This window comes from Rhipicephalus microplus, chromosome 5 (genome assembly GCF_043290135.1).
Source record: "Rhipicephalus microplus isolate Deutch F79 chromosome 5, USDA_Rmic, whole genome shotgun sequence".
Lineage (NCBI taxonomy): Eukaryota > Metazoa > Arthropoda > Arachnida > Ixodida > Ixodidae > Rhipicephalus > Rhipicephalus microplus.
The window spans coordinates 83,325,250-83,340,433 of NC_134704.1; the positions used below are offsets into that span (position 1 = coordinate 83,325,250).

The window sequence follows — 15,184 nt, forward strand, 5'->3', positions numbered from 1 at the left end:
TTGTAGACCACCATCTTGATTAGGTCTTCACGCGGTCATCACGTTCGGATTTTGTATATTGAAGTGCATTGAAAGCGAAAGCACTTTCTGTCTGGTTGCTACGACTATATCAATGTCGATGATATTTTGGCGTTCATGTCACGTAACATTCTCAACGTCATCACCTCGTCATCACCTTTTATTGAGTGTTAATGTTTATACTCACCGGACGGACGATCAATGATTCATCTTATGTCACATGCGATGTAGCCAGGTTCAAAAGCAACTAACTATACTCGCCGTGGCATCCCAGTGCACATATGGCGTTGCGCTGTTGGGCTCAAGGTCGCGTGTTTGATCCCCGCCTCTCGAAGAGGCAAAGAGACAATTTATCTCATCAATTTATCGGGGCTAAATGTGCTACATATATACCCCATAATGTGGCTGGGGGGATGGCCGCCTCTGTAGCTCAGATGGCAGGGCATCGAACGCAGATTCAGTCATTGCAAGCACCGAGATATCTTTTAGTCGACCTTACTTTCTTAATATTTCCATCATAATTACCGCAAATAATATCTATTGTATGTTCCTTGGTTTTTCTGTCAGTTATATTAATTGTCGTGTAAGCAAGTACTTAAATATTACCTTACTTTTGCTATTAAGCTACTTATTACCCTAGTATTTGACACCTTTTTGCGATTTTTTTGCTTTAGTATTTATACAGCAAAAATTTCTGGTAATTTGAACGTGGCACACTTGGACAAACTCTCCGATGTTGCTTGAACATCTTATTTTTTAATGCCACGTTTAAGCCATGGCAGGGAAAATACTAAGCAAGTAGTATCAAATCATCAACGAACAACAAACAATATCAAGACACCCCGCCATTGACCGCGCTCACAAATCACAAAACGAACGCGACAAAACTAACGACACGCATACTGCACACATAATGAAATTTTTAGAGGTGACGCTACAGATATGCATGCTGTGTCGCCGTCGTCGTGGCCCTATAAGGAAAATTTCAACCTCAGCCTTTGATGTAAGGGACCGCAATCTACTAATTAGTTGCTAATTAACGAAAGCTCATATTGCTACGCACATGACTACCTCGACCTAAGCCGTATAGATATAGCACCGTTTTATCACCGCGAAAATATTGTTTTATTTTTTTCCCCTATGATAATACTACTACCCAATGCATGGTATGAGGACCACGGATCCTTCGAAGTCTTATCTTTTATGCCTTTCAACGGCGTATGAATGTTCAGAACTGTGTTCCCACCTTCCCTGGCGTTACGAACTTTGTAATTCCTTTGCAAATTTCATTTATGACACATTAATTAAGGTGAAATATTGGTATCCTGTTTTTCCTTCCTTCTTTCTCTCTTTCTCTTTCTGTCCTTGCTTCCTTCTTTCTTTCTTTGTTTTGGCGACACATGGTTCACGTACTGTCGCAACAAGTGTAGAGTACTCACAGATAAAACCGCAAAAATTTAGGGCTAAAAAATTGGCCTGAATCTACATGTTACACTGTAAATGTCGTCGAAAGACGATAGTCTTGCGTCTGGAGAGAGTGAACAAAACGTTTATTTGATGTTCTGCGCAAGAAAATCGGTGAATGGTATTCTGCAGGCGCTGCGTTAGAGTGCCTCGAGCGTGCAGCGGAGGTGAACGAGCGTGTGGCGGAGGTGAACGAGCGTGTGGCGGAGGTGAACGAGCGCATCTAGGCACGTTAGGCACTAGTGCCATCTGGCAGTTATCTTCGCAACGAAGGCGTGCAGCCCGCGGAGAAAGATGCGCGCCAGTTTCGGAGCTGATAAGGTGTAGAACACAAAGCTACGGGCAGGTGCCACCACCGTGACGTCACAGCAAAGCGTTGGAAACACCTTTTTGAGCATCGCGTTGCACTGTCAGCGCAGCGCGATTAAATGCTACATTCCGTATAGTTACTTGTGTGTGCCTCTTCTAGTATAAAGGCAGACATATAAAACATCGAAGCGTTGTTGTGGCGCCTCAAATATGCGCAATAATTGCTTTTTAATTGACAATCGCACAACTATGAACGCTAAACCTTGAGCAATATTGTTGGGAGCTCCGGATGGGATTGGCCGTTTGGTGCCGTTTGAGGTATCGTTAGTGTAAACAAACAGAAATGTACAGACAGACAGACCAAAATTTTTCTGTCGAAGGTCCCTGAGAAAGACTATAGTCTTTGAAAATGCACGTCCTCTCGTTTCTAGCGCTTTCAGGTTGGGTCATATTGGTGTACTTTTGGTTTGCAGAGACACGATGGCTACTACGAGAAGAGAGAGTGCAATAGTCGAAAGAAAAAGGGAGCGACATTAACCTTCACAATACAAAAGCGTTCCGCTTCTTCAAAATTTCGCCACATTGCTTTTACTGTCTGACGTTTGTTTATTTTTGAAAAGCAATAAGGACGGCTCATGAGTGAACCATTTGTTTCAGGAGAAAAGAGAGAGAGAGAGAGACAAAGGAAAGGCCGGGAGGTTAACCAGATATTGGCATCTGGTTTGCTACCCAGCACTGGGGGCGGGGAATTAGGGGTAAGAAAGAAGGGTAGATAAAAAAAACGCATGGGCACTCATGTGAAAACGAAAACACACACAGGAAAGGCATCCTAGCTACAACCGTTCAGTATGGCCGGTTGACCGCAAAAAGTGTAGTAGCGCTTCCAGGGCCTTCTTCTGTGAAGTTGCATCTTGTCGATATTGTAGAATTCCTTGCTCCGACACAGGTTGATTATCTAATTTGCTGAGTTCCTTGCGAAGGCATAGTCGTTGTTTACTATACTCTAGGCAGTCACAAAGATTATGTTGGACCGTTTCTTTTTTGCCACTGTGGCCACAGGCTGCGGTGTCGGCCATTCCAATGCGGAAAGAGTAGGCGTTGGTAAACGCAACACCACACAACAGCCTACATAACAGGGTCTGGTCTGCTCGGGAAAGCCTCTACGGGACTTGAAGACTTAGCGTAAGGTAAAGCGAGTACAGTCAGGCATGCTTGAAGTGTGGCTGATTCCATTGTGATGTGGTTTGCTGGCGAGCAAGCCTGCAGAGCTTTCGTGCAGCATCTGTCCTAGAAAGTGGTAGTCGTAGTTTATGATCTTCTGTGTGGGCTGAGCGGGCATCTTGATCAGCCCGTTAATTGCCGATGATTCCGCAGTGACTGGGTAACCACTGAAATGTAATTTGGTGCCCTTTTTCAGTCTGGTGGTGTATAACCCCTGCTATCTCTAGTACCAGCTGCTCGTGTGGTCCACGACGTAAGGCTGATATTAGAGATTGCAGTGCCGCCTTCGAGTCGCAGAAAATAGTCCACTTGCGTGTAGGTTGATCAACTACAAATTGCAACGCGGTACGAAGTGCTGCCAATTCTGCTGCCGTTGATGTTGTTGCGTGAGATGTCTTGAATTTAATTGTCGTGGCCAACCTTGGTATCACTACTGCTTCTGTAGAGCTGTCCGGCTGAACCGATCCGACAGTGTATATATGTGTGGAGTCTTGGTATTTCTCATACAAGAGAAGTAGTGTGAGCTGTTTAAGAGCCGGTGACGACAAATTGGCCTTTTTCTGGACGCCAGGTATGTTAATATTAATCATTGGTTGAGCGAGGCACCATGGCGGAGTCACAGGTCTGGCGGCAGGAGAGAACGAAGTTGGGATCGACTCGCCATGTGCGGTCACTGTTTTGCAGTAGGATGTGCATGGTCGGTCCACTGGTAGAGAGGCTAGGTGATGTCGAGGAGTTCGAGCAAGGTGTCGTATCGTTTTCGTTTGTTTTTTTTTGGGGGGGGGGGAGAAAAAAAACACCTGTAAGTTAGTGGCAAACGCGACATAACCACGCTGGCATTACTCTAAATTACATCTAAATATGTTGAATTGATAATTGACTGATAGATAGGTGGGGTTTAACATACCAAAACCACAATATGATTATGAGGGACGCCTTAGTGGAAAGCTCCGGAAATTTCGACCACCTGGGCTTCTTTAACGTGCACCCAAATCTTAATTACGTTGAATTAGCCTTGATAGCCGAGACTATTGAACTTTAGCGAACAGCCAGACGCTGCTAGCCAGGCATATTCCAATACAAGCCAAAATTATGCAGTTCTGATGTCACGCAAATATAAGCACCAGCAGGCTTCAAAAATTTTTTTGTACGTCCCCCCCCCTCCTACTACACTGCATTCAACGGTAAAATTCCTTTGTATTACAGTGGCGCGTTACTTGCACGAAAACCCTGAAGTGTATTTTACATACGTAACAGCGTCAGAATGCGTGGGAACGTGCCTTTAATGAGATTCGAAAACCGGGTGCCCTCAGAGGTATTACAACTTCAACCACACGCGCCGGAGCTACGCCGTAGCCCGCGTGTAATTCGTTATACAAGAACGTGCAGAAAGAATGGCAAGACAAACGTTCTCCGTGGGCAACACCGCGAGGGTCTTTTAACTGGAGCTAAATTACCGAATCTCCCGTCAAGCCACGCTGAGAAGCACATTGAACGCTTACGCCGGTGGAGGCTTGGCAAATATTAATTCTGTAGAGGGGGCAGAACCAGTATAGTCGGGCAATGGTAGGTGTTATACACTGCTAGATCTTCCCGTCCGCGCGTAAAAGAAAAGTTTTTCTAGGGCCTCTGTGTGCACACAAGGGGCGCGCCCACCATTCATTGTTTCGGTGCACCCATGGCTGGAACAATGTGGGTAGATAAACAGATGGCTGGCGCCGTTGGGCTTTCGTAGAGACGCGGAGACTGTGGCTATATTTGCAGAGCTCTCACTAAAAGCGTACAGCGCTGTTGAAGCTATGCCTTGGCGTGCGTGGGCGCTTCTGACTACGCGCTTGGAAAGTATAGTATTAGCTCTATATTTACATACAAATGTGTACAGTTGTTTTGCTGCTTAGGGAGTCCACTTCGCTGGCGAACACACAAAGACGCAAAACGACAAAGGAGAAACGATAGACTTTAAATGACCTTTAATCGACGTAATAAACACATACACACTTTTTAAAATACTGTTTTTTTTTTACTCTTGAATGCGAAGCATTTTTTAGCGAACTTTGGCGACGTTGAGCGTATCTATCTATCTATCTATCTATCTATCTATCTATCTATCTATCTATCTATCTATTCGCCTACAACTTTTAGCTCTCCTGGCCGTTTCGATGATGGTATCGATACCAAACTTGGTATGACATAACATGACTGTATGAAGAACAAATTTGACTTGTCGTAACATGAAAATTATGACACATATGTCATGAATGTCACGATTTACATTTTATGGTCCTGCAGCTCTTGCGGAGGTTTCGTTCACATGGCAAGTTGCAAAACTGGTATGGTATGCTATGATTGCATGGCGAAGACAAGTGACAGACCCTAACATGAAAATCATGATATGCGTGTCAAGTAACAACATGACCACATGCCACGCTCACGATGCGCTCGCGGCCGTTTCGCTAGCGTCACTTATACCAAATTTGGTATTATGGTACGTGAATTGATGACGAGTGTACGTGACTGGTGCAAACATGATAGTCATGAGATGCGTGTCATGCAACAACATGACTACAAGCCACGCTCATAATGCACTGGCGGCTGTTTGGCTAGCTTCACTTATACCACATTTGGTATTACGGGACGCGAATGGATGACGAAGGTATGATACTGGTGCAAACATGATAAACATGAGATGCGCGTCATGTAACAACTTCCCTACGTGCTCCGCACATGATGCGCTCGTGACCGTTTCGCTAGCTTCACATGTTACAAACTTGGTGTTACGTGACCCGAACGGACGACATAGGTAAATGACACGTCCAAACATGATAATCATGAGATGCGTGTCATGTAACGACATGACTACGTGCCATATTCCTCATGCGCTCGCAGCCGTATCGCTTGCATCACATATGTCAAATTTGGCATTACGTGACGTCTATGGATGACAAATGTATGGGACTGGTGCAAACATAATAATCATGAGATGCGTATCATGTGAGAACATGACTACATGCCACAGTCAAGGCGCCAATGCGTTTCGACGTGACGCGGTGCGCGTGCTCACCGGCGTTCATTTCATCGCGTCACGCCGGCGTTGCCACGCCAGGCACGGGTCCTACCATATACTCGCAGGCGCGCGCCGCGCTGCGTTGCATTGACGCATGCCCGTTTCAACGTGTCCAGCGTCCCTCCATCACGAAAATAGGGAGACGCAGTGTTTGTCTAACGCATCGGCGCGAAATGCAGCATGTCGCATTTCGCGCTGGTCGCCGTCGGGCCGCGCCGATGGACGCTGGTCGTGCTGGTCGCACTTGATCCGACTATAAAGTGCTCGAGTTTTGCTAACATAACGTCACTGTGCCTAGCGCGCGCGCACGTCGACGCTACATTAGAATATATTGGGCCCTTCATGATGCGCATGCGGCCGTTTTGCTAGCTCCACATATACCAAATTTGGTGTTAGGTGACGTCAACGGATGACGAAATTATATGACTGGTTCAAACATGATAATCCTGACAAGCGTATCATGCAAGAACATGACAACATACCACGCTCTTGACGTGCTCGTGGCCGTTTCGCTAGCTCCACATATACTAAAGTTGGTATAACGTGACGTGAATGGATGACGAAGGTAAACGAAACATCCAAACACGATAATTATGGCACGTAAGTCATGTACGGCATCATTTACCTCAGCCTCCTAACATTGTGCTCATTTTAAATTGACATATCAACCTTTCTTTTTCGTGTTTCGCATATCATCGATTCCCACTGTACGAGGGATCTGCCAATTTTTTTTTTTTATACAAGTGACTGTCGAATGTATAGCGCTACCTTCAGAGAGGCACGTTGACTTTACTAAAGAGAGTCGTGCAATGACTCTTTTGGAAAGTCTCACGACTCTGATGAAGAGAGCCGACGTGCCTCTCCGAAGGGCGCGCTACTCACCTGACTCTCACATGTAACAAAAGAGAGTCATAGTTTTTAGAGTGCACTTGAATGCACCCACCCAGGTGCCAAGCAGCTGACATATATGTCTGAAAAATCACCACCGCCTATTTTTGGCACCCTCCCACACGTACTTTTGTTTGCAGTGAACATTAATTTTTGTTTATTCTCTTTCCTTCGTTTATTTATTTTACCAATATGATGGACGAAGTGCCGACCTACGTCATTGTCTCTTTTAATCTTAAGAAGCTTTACTATCTCTTTCTCTCTATCTCTCTCTTTGTTGCCCTCTAGCGTCCTGTCCTTAGCGTGCTGTGTAGTCTGTAGTGCGTGTGCGCTACGTAGTATCGTGGATTCATCAAGTCAGTGTCAAGTAGCCCAGATTCACGCATCGGCACTTTGATTCCAAAACTAAATACTTATCAAGATTATTAATTGATTAAATGATTACTTGATTAATTGATTAAATGATTAATTGATTAAATGATTATTGAGTGAGTGAGTGAGTGAGTGAGTGAGTGTCATCATCCTAGTGCAACAGAATGCATCAATCGGAACTTCGCACCAAGCAACGCACTACTCCACAGTCCCAGCGGTGCAGCGGTTTCACACACATGAACCATGCAGTGGTTTCGCACATATGCGAAGCCACTGCACGGTTCTACTGAGGCAACACGCACATTGCAGCCACGTCTGCCCTCGGGGAGAGGCGAGAAAGTGAGGTTCACGACGGGGAAGGAAGTATCCGGCTGTTCGCGAGCAAGAGACCGGAGCACTGCAGGATCGGTCCTTCGCGACGTGCGGCGGGCGCCTTCTTTTCCGTGCCCGAGCAACAATGGCGCGCGCCCCTCGCTTTGTTTCCGCGCTGGGTAATTAATTATCAGCATCTGAGGGGACCGCGACGAGTTCATTAACTACACGCAGCTACCGACCCCCCCTCCCCCCGCCCCGAGATCAGAGCCACGCTCGACGCTGCTTGCTGCCCCCGAGGCGCAAGTAGCGTCGAGGTCTGAACCCCGCGAGACCTGGACGCGCCAACAGCAACATCGCCGAAATAAACAACAGGCCCAAAAGCATCGACACAATCCATACTGCACCGGTACGAAACAGCTACACAAACGAAGCACTCACTGTATTTGCGTGCGCGCCCAACACACTACATGCACACGCGTCGCTTAGTGCTTGCCGGACACTAACAAAAGAATACAAGAGGACGCGTAAAAGAAGCTCGTGGTAGACCGCCTTCTGTTGCCGCCATGGCCGCTGCTGTTACTTTCTCTGCGTGGACTCTCGAAGTGCTGTAGTACCACGCAAGCTTATTGATTCGATCATTCTTTTCCTTCATTCTTTGCCCTCAGCCTCACTGGGTGCGTGTTGTTCTGAGAGCTCGTGCGTGCGTTCATGAAAGCTTGTTTCGGTACCGCGCTGTTTAATGAACGCTCGTCGTGTAGCAACACGTTCCTGTTTGCCGGGGAACCATCAGCGAATGGTGGACAGAGTTTTAAACGAAGTCTTAATAAAAAAAAATTGTACGCATGAAAGACAATCGAAACGCGCTAGGCGTAGCGATGAAACGAGCGCATTGAGTTAACGCAATTTTTTTTTTGTCAATAAGGCTTCTTTTTCTATCTTCTCTCTGTTTTTGTGGTCGTTTGAAAAGTGCAAATACAACCTAAAGGCTGACAAAGACGCACTGAAAAACGCGAGAAGGCACGCGGTTACATGGATGAAACAGTCGCACGTCGAAAACAGTTGCATACATGCTGAAAAATGCTTATCTTGCTCTATGGCAGTAATGGAACGAAAGAAACGAACTTAAATGATTGTGCAGAGACCTAACTACACCGGAATAATTTTCTGCCGTCTACGCCGTCATTATCAAAACAGCTGTAATAGATGGCCCATGACACGGTTAAAAAATTGGGGGACCTTTAAGCTTGACCTTAAAGAGCTGAACGCGATAGCGAAATCCGGCCCTAGTGTACTCTTCAACCGCTAAGTGCATACTTATTAATATGTTTTGTTACATACACACACCTGCACACAAACACGCACACAATTGACTGGACTAGCGCGCGCTATTATCGCCGAATGGGCTCGTTTTAATTGTGACACCTGTCGAACAAAATGCGTGAAAAGGGCACTGAAACACTTAACCATGGAATGAATTTACTAGAAGAGCTTATTGCCTCTCGAATTCAAGAACGTGAAAATTTTAAGAATCCGTCCAGTGCGAATAGAGTTATAAAGGTTTGTCGCATGCTGCAATTGCAATATGTCTTCGCTCGTCCCAACGAAAGCGATGGAAGCTAAGCAGGGAGGGTTGGCAGGGAAAAGAAACTACCACGCCTCGTGACCTTGAGCACTTTTTTCTTCTTCGGATGCGCGGCTTTCTCAGTGTGATCGCGCGCGCACGTGTGGACAAGTAGCGGTCTCCCGCGGCTGTCTCGGTAACTTCATTTTTCGGTCACAGACGCACAGACGATTTTTCGCTCACAACCAACGGGGCCGACGCCGGCGGTGGGTTTTCTTCGACACGAGCTCTCGCTATCGCGTTAATATGCATACTCGTTCTACCATATAATGGGACTCCAGGCGCGTACACGGGCGGAGGGGAGAAGGCGACGTGGACACAAAGCAGCGCCAGTGTTCTTGGATGAGCGTAGAGACAAAGACGTTGCACTGTTTTCAGTCATAATAAAGTCTGCCCCATATATTGACTTGACATAGATGAAGGGATGCTGGTACTTTCACCCCCTAAGGAAGAACCCTGCGCACGCTTCTGAATGTGAACACCTTCGTTTCTTAGTTGATCATGTGATTTATTTGCGCTGATTATGAACATGCCTTAATTTTACAGGCAGAGGCCGCAAGATTCTAACCCGCAACAACTGTTGCTACGTGGTATATAAAATGTATACGAGTATATACGAGCTTGCGAGGGGGATGGCGTCATACTGGTTGCGCTATGGATGTACTTTATAAGAAGCACTTCTCACCTGCGGGCCGAAGTCACTTGCTGGTCGTTCTGTCGTCGCTTCGACGTGAGGTATGCATGTAACAACGAACCTGCCGTTGGTCGTTTGGGCTACACCCCAACGTTAGCAAGGATGAGGCAGAGACTGGCCGACACTTGTCGCGGTCGTAAAAACTTTCGTGCAGACATGTCTCGATTGCCATCGTCGCAAATCACCGCCCATCAAGCCAGCTGGTCTGTTGCAGCCTGTTCGAGTGCCAACAACCCCATTTTTACAAATATGCACCGCTTTTCTGGGTGCATTCCCAACTTCTGCTACCGGAAATAGCGGATATTATAGCGGAAATAGCTACATATTATCGCACCCGATAGTACGAGACAGGTGCTCTGCAACGGGCAACAGCAACTGAGGCGGCGCGATTTTTTATCGAAGTCCCAAGTTGCTCCCACAGTAGTTATCAGCGACAAAGTATACTGCGTTCATGGCCGAGCTTTTGGGCACCGTTTTCCAACTGAGACAACGCCCACGGAAAGACAACAGCATATCTTCCTCAGACCAAAGAGCTAACTAAACGTTTCAACAGTTCCCTTGCTAACAAGATAAGCATGTACAGTGCCATATTTTATGAAAGGGAACACGGCGACGCGTGACCTACGCGCTCCGGCGGCTGCTGGCAGCGCGTTCAGGCGGGAGCGACAGCAACCACATTCTCTTCTTGCGTCATCTCGCGGCGAGCAAAGCAAGCAGTCAGTGCTGATGTGGAACCGCTGGCAAGATTGCAACCCCCTCCCCCTTCAAGGTGATTACCGGCTCTAATCGCTTTCAAGGGGGAGGGGGTCGCAATCTGGCCGCTGCTTCCATATCAGCAACGAATGCTTGTTTTGTTCACAGCGAGATGACGCGAAAAGCGACTGTGGTTGCTCTCGCTCCCACTTGAACGCGCTGTCAGCAGCCGTCAGAGCGCGCAGGCCACATATCGCCGCGTTCCCTTCCATAAAAATTGACACTGTACGTAGACGCATAGCAAAAAAAAACTGGGACGCCATTCTGCCCTACGTCACATTCGCGTACAACACGGATCCTCAAGAGACCACTCGGAAGACACTTCTCACTCTCGTTCACGACCGTGAAGTTACAATAGACGGGATGCTTCCTCACAAAAAAATAAGAGCATATCCACGGGGTGAATGATGGAGACAGGGGTGAAGCATCCGTCCGTCCATGCGTCCGTCTGTGTGACCGTCTGTGCATCCATCCGCCCGGCCATGCGTGCGTCTGTTCGTGCGTTCGTCCCAGCGTTCGTCCATGCATCCACCCCTGCGTCCATCTATGCATCCATCCGTCCGTGCAGCCATCCGTGTGTCCGTCCATGCATCTGTCTGTCCATGCGTTCATATAGTCAACACTTCAAGTACCACCATCTCGCATCTTTTCATCATATATTCCGCATATAGAAGCATCGCCATCCAGTGGACATTCTAAGGACTAAACGAGAGGTGGCACACGCACACTTTCTTACGGCTTGCGCTTCGTGTCTACTTCCCACCTTTGACCACCTCGAGTTCACGGTATATACTAGTTCACTGTATTCATGGCACTGCGGCCCAACGCTCGCTAAACCTTCCTAAAACCAAGGAGGTTACGCCCAGCGAGTATAACGTAGCAACCCTTTCTTGTCAGATACCGCTCAATGTACATGCCAATGACTGCTATTGGGGAATGAGAGACAGGAGAATTCGGCTTTTAGTTAACGCGCACGCTGCGAATTTTTTATTGTTCAACAACGCACAGGAGAAATTTCCCTCCGGCACCACCTTGCAGGTCAAAACATAAGACTGGTTACGCACTACGATGAGGGACGAACGGTTGCCGCTTTAAGAAGCTTCGCCCTTCAAATTAGGTAAAAATTTAAATGATGATCAGCGCGAGAAATGCCGCAAAACTCGACGCTGGTTCATGAAAATCACCACCTTACCCGCTGAAGTCCGAGACTTCACTTGGTTGAGAGAATGGCAGCTGTTGCCAATGGTCGACCGCCTTGCGGCATGGGGTGTGGCGCCCTCTGCTTCATGTCCGCAGTGCGGCTGGACGGAAACCCTAAATCATGTACTTCACGAATGTCCTGTGGCACGTACTTTCTGGTGTTTGGTGACCAGTATGTTTCAAGTCAGCATGCAATGGCGGTCGCGGCACAGAGACATTTTTGTTGAGTTTATAATGTGCATTGGTTCTTTTGTACTGTGGAAGCGGAGGGGACTGGCATGCCTGCGGGGACGCCCTCAGAGAGCCATGTTTCCTCTGCTACATCGCTTAAGAACCACGATGCTTACACATCTGAACGAACAGTCATTCATTCTGGGGGAGGAAGATTTCCTCTTGAGGTGGTCAACATGATTTATTATTTTCAGAAAGAACAAAGTGTCCATGCCTTGCCTTCACTACTGAGAAGGTAGGCTAGTGTTTGTGTATTCACTGAACCTGCATTTAGTATTGTATAAGTATTTATTTATTCTTATACGTATTTCTTAAATGTTGTTTTTCGTTCTTTTTCATGAATTGTACGTACCCCTGAGCATAGTTTTCTTTATGCACGTTAGAATTTCTATTTACAGGTACAAACAATTCCTGTTGTGCATTTGAATGTATATTAAGATATATTAGCATGTCGTGAGAACGAACAATGTAACACATAAATGTCTTCTGTGGATGTATGATTTTTTTTTTCAGAAATAAAATTCTCTTAAACAATTAGACGGACGCTGAAAAGTTTACACAGCGAGCAGAAGAAGTTATACAACTTGTGAGGTTGCTAATCACCGAGCAACAAGACTATGACTCCAGATACCGTACAACCTCAGGCACAGGTCCGTCACGTATGACGTGGGCGGCAAAGTGAGGGTTTGGACTTCTATTCGTCGGGGTGTGTTCGCCGAGAAGCTGTTGCGAGGATGCTTCGGACCTTACCCAGTTCCGCGACGCATCAGCGGCGTCTACTACGAGGTTATACCGGATGACTCTCAGTTTTGAAAGTGCCGAAACATTCGCTAGAAAGTGCTCACGTGCTTCGGATGAAGCCATACTTTCAGTGACTAACTGTTCAGTTTTTTTTTTTTACTTTGCTTTCTTAATGTCAAACATCTAAGTCATGTTTTTTAAGAGTAATAATGCCGCACGTATGTTCCAGTGACGACGACAACGAAGCAATGCACCTGTTTTCTTTATCTTGTTAATTCTTGTTCAACATAACGAGTATACTATCTGGTCTGGACGGGTGAAAAGCCATGCTTACACTCTTTTCGTCTTACGCACGTTGTTATTTTTTCTCTTGGTTATCGACATCCAGTATTGGAAATGTCTCACTAACTTATATAATCTATTTTTGGCCGGTCACACTGAGTGGGCATGAGCCCATGTTTGAGGCATCATCACCACCATCATCCTTCTTGGCCGAGCGCAGAGACAAAAAAAGACGTTGCAGTGTTTTTATTCATTGATAAAACGTATTTGTTTGAGATCATTCGTGTGCTTGTCAACGCCAAAATAGTTACGATAGAATACCTAGAGAGCGATATACATTTTGGCTGAACGTCGACCCATAGTACACTGAAGAGCCACACGATGACCCCCACATTTGAGTGTATCTTATTCGTAAGTGGTGATGGAATAAACTAGGCGAACCCATAGTCACTGTGAGTTAACGAAGCGAGACGCCATGTGGCCAAGTTTCATTCGCTCAACAATGCTCGAAAGGAAGCAGTCAATAAGAACCCTTGCTTTTTCATAGTACAACACTGTAATGTCTCCACTCCGTAACGCCATACCTCCTGTGCGGCGCGGTTGCGTAGCGCTTATGGTGCACGGCTGCTCCCGGGTTGTATTCCGGCCACGGCGGTCGTATTTTGATGGAGGCGATATGGTAGATGCCTGTGTCTGTGTGATGTCAGTGCACGCCAAAGAACATCAGGTGGTCGGAATGTCCGGAGCCCTCCACTACAGCGTCTCTCATAATCATATGCTAGTTTTGGGTCGTTAAACCGCAAATATCATAATTAACACCATACGTCAAGATTGCACAAGGCAACACCACCACAACATAATGTCATACCTCAATATAGCGCTGATTTTCGTCTAACAGATCCTTTGCTTCTTATATATTTGACAAATCGGATGAAACCAGTGCGCCGCTGTGGATTTCACAAGTTACACACATGTGCCAAGACACAAATTCCGTCGGCGTGCTGTATCGCCCAGAGAGAAGCGGCAAGTGGTCATGGGCACATACGCTCGCTACTGTTACATCGCTGCTTTCGCCTGTGTGCACAGGAGTCCCCATCACCTCCGAGACGCCTTCCTCGCGACGTCTTTACGTGTGCCCACGTACGCGAAGTCTTACAGAGGAAGCCTATAACGCAATGCCCGGCGGTTGGCCCTCATGTCTTGCCGAGGGCGGACCAATATTTGTCCAACGTGGCCCGCAGACCAGGCCGCCTAGCTGTCTCTATTCGGTGTACTGTATGGATACACACAGAGACAATCAATAAGAGGACGGCCGAGCAGAACACGCAGGAAGAGAGTCCGGTGTTAGTTTCATTTATTTATCTGTTTTCGGTGCGGGCTTGTATACAAACGGCGCTCCGTGCGGTTGTCCCTAGAGACCCTAGTAGCGCTGCTGGGCCAACCGTCGAGGCATAGCGTGCAGGGAGAGGATAAACTGAAGGAAGCAAAAAAGTAATAACGTGGGAGAGGTGGGCTTCAATCAGAGGACAACCGCGGAAGCGCCAACACGCGAAAGAATACACACACGCGCGCTCACACACATACATAAGGCGCAGTCCTGGACAACGAGTTTGCTTTCGCGTATACGCAGGCTTATAATGCGTTTCTGTGTAGCCACCTGTCTTCTGGCCTAGTCTGCGTGTACATAAGGCGTTCTCCGTCGCGGTATCACAGGATACATCGTCGGGCAAGATCCGGTCCATTGTCTCTGCCCTATACGCTTCTTCGACGAACGTCTTTGCTGCCTCAACCTGAACAAATGATGCAGAGTACGCCGAGTGAGCCGCAAGTGATCGCGAAATCTGAGATGAGTGCGAACGTGAACAGCGATGGCGCCATCATATCGCAGCAGCATATTTATGTGCGACTCGTTGGATGGAATGCACATGTATCTGTGTTGTTTCGGTACTTTTTCGCGCTTTGTCGTGAAAGAACAGCAAGCATTCACGGGATTGATTGATTGATTGATTGA

At 47.0% G+C, this 15,184-nt stretch overlaps 1 long non-coding RNA gene across 1 annotated transcript in view; it reads right to left on the reverse strand.

The window, feature by feature from the left end:
* Positions 1 to 10,452, reverse strand: part of LOC142817306 (uncharacterized) — a 61,866-nt gene extending 51,414 nt beyond the window's left edge. The window contains exon 1 of the long non-coding RNA XR_012895163.1: positions 9,958 to 10,452. This is a non-coding gene — a long non-coding RNA (uncharacterized LOC142817306). The remainder of the gene's footprint in view (positions 1 to 9,957) is intronic.
* Positions 10,453 to 15,184: the final 4,732 nt, after the last annotated feature.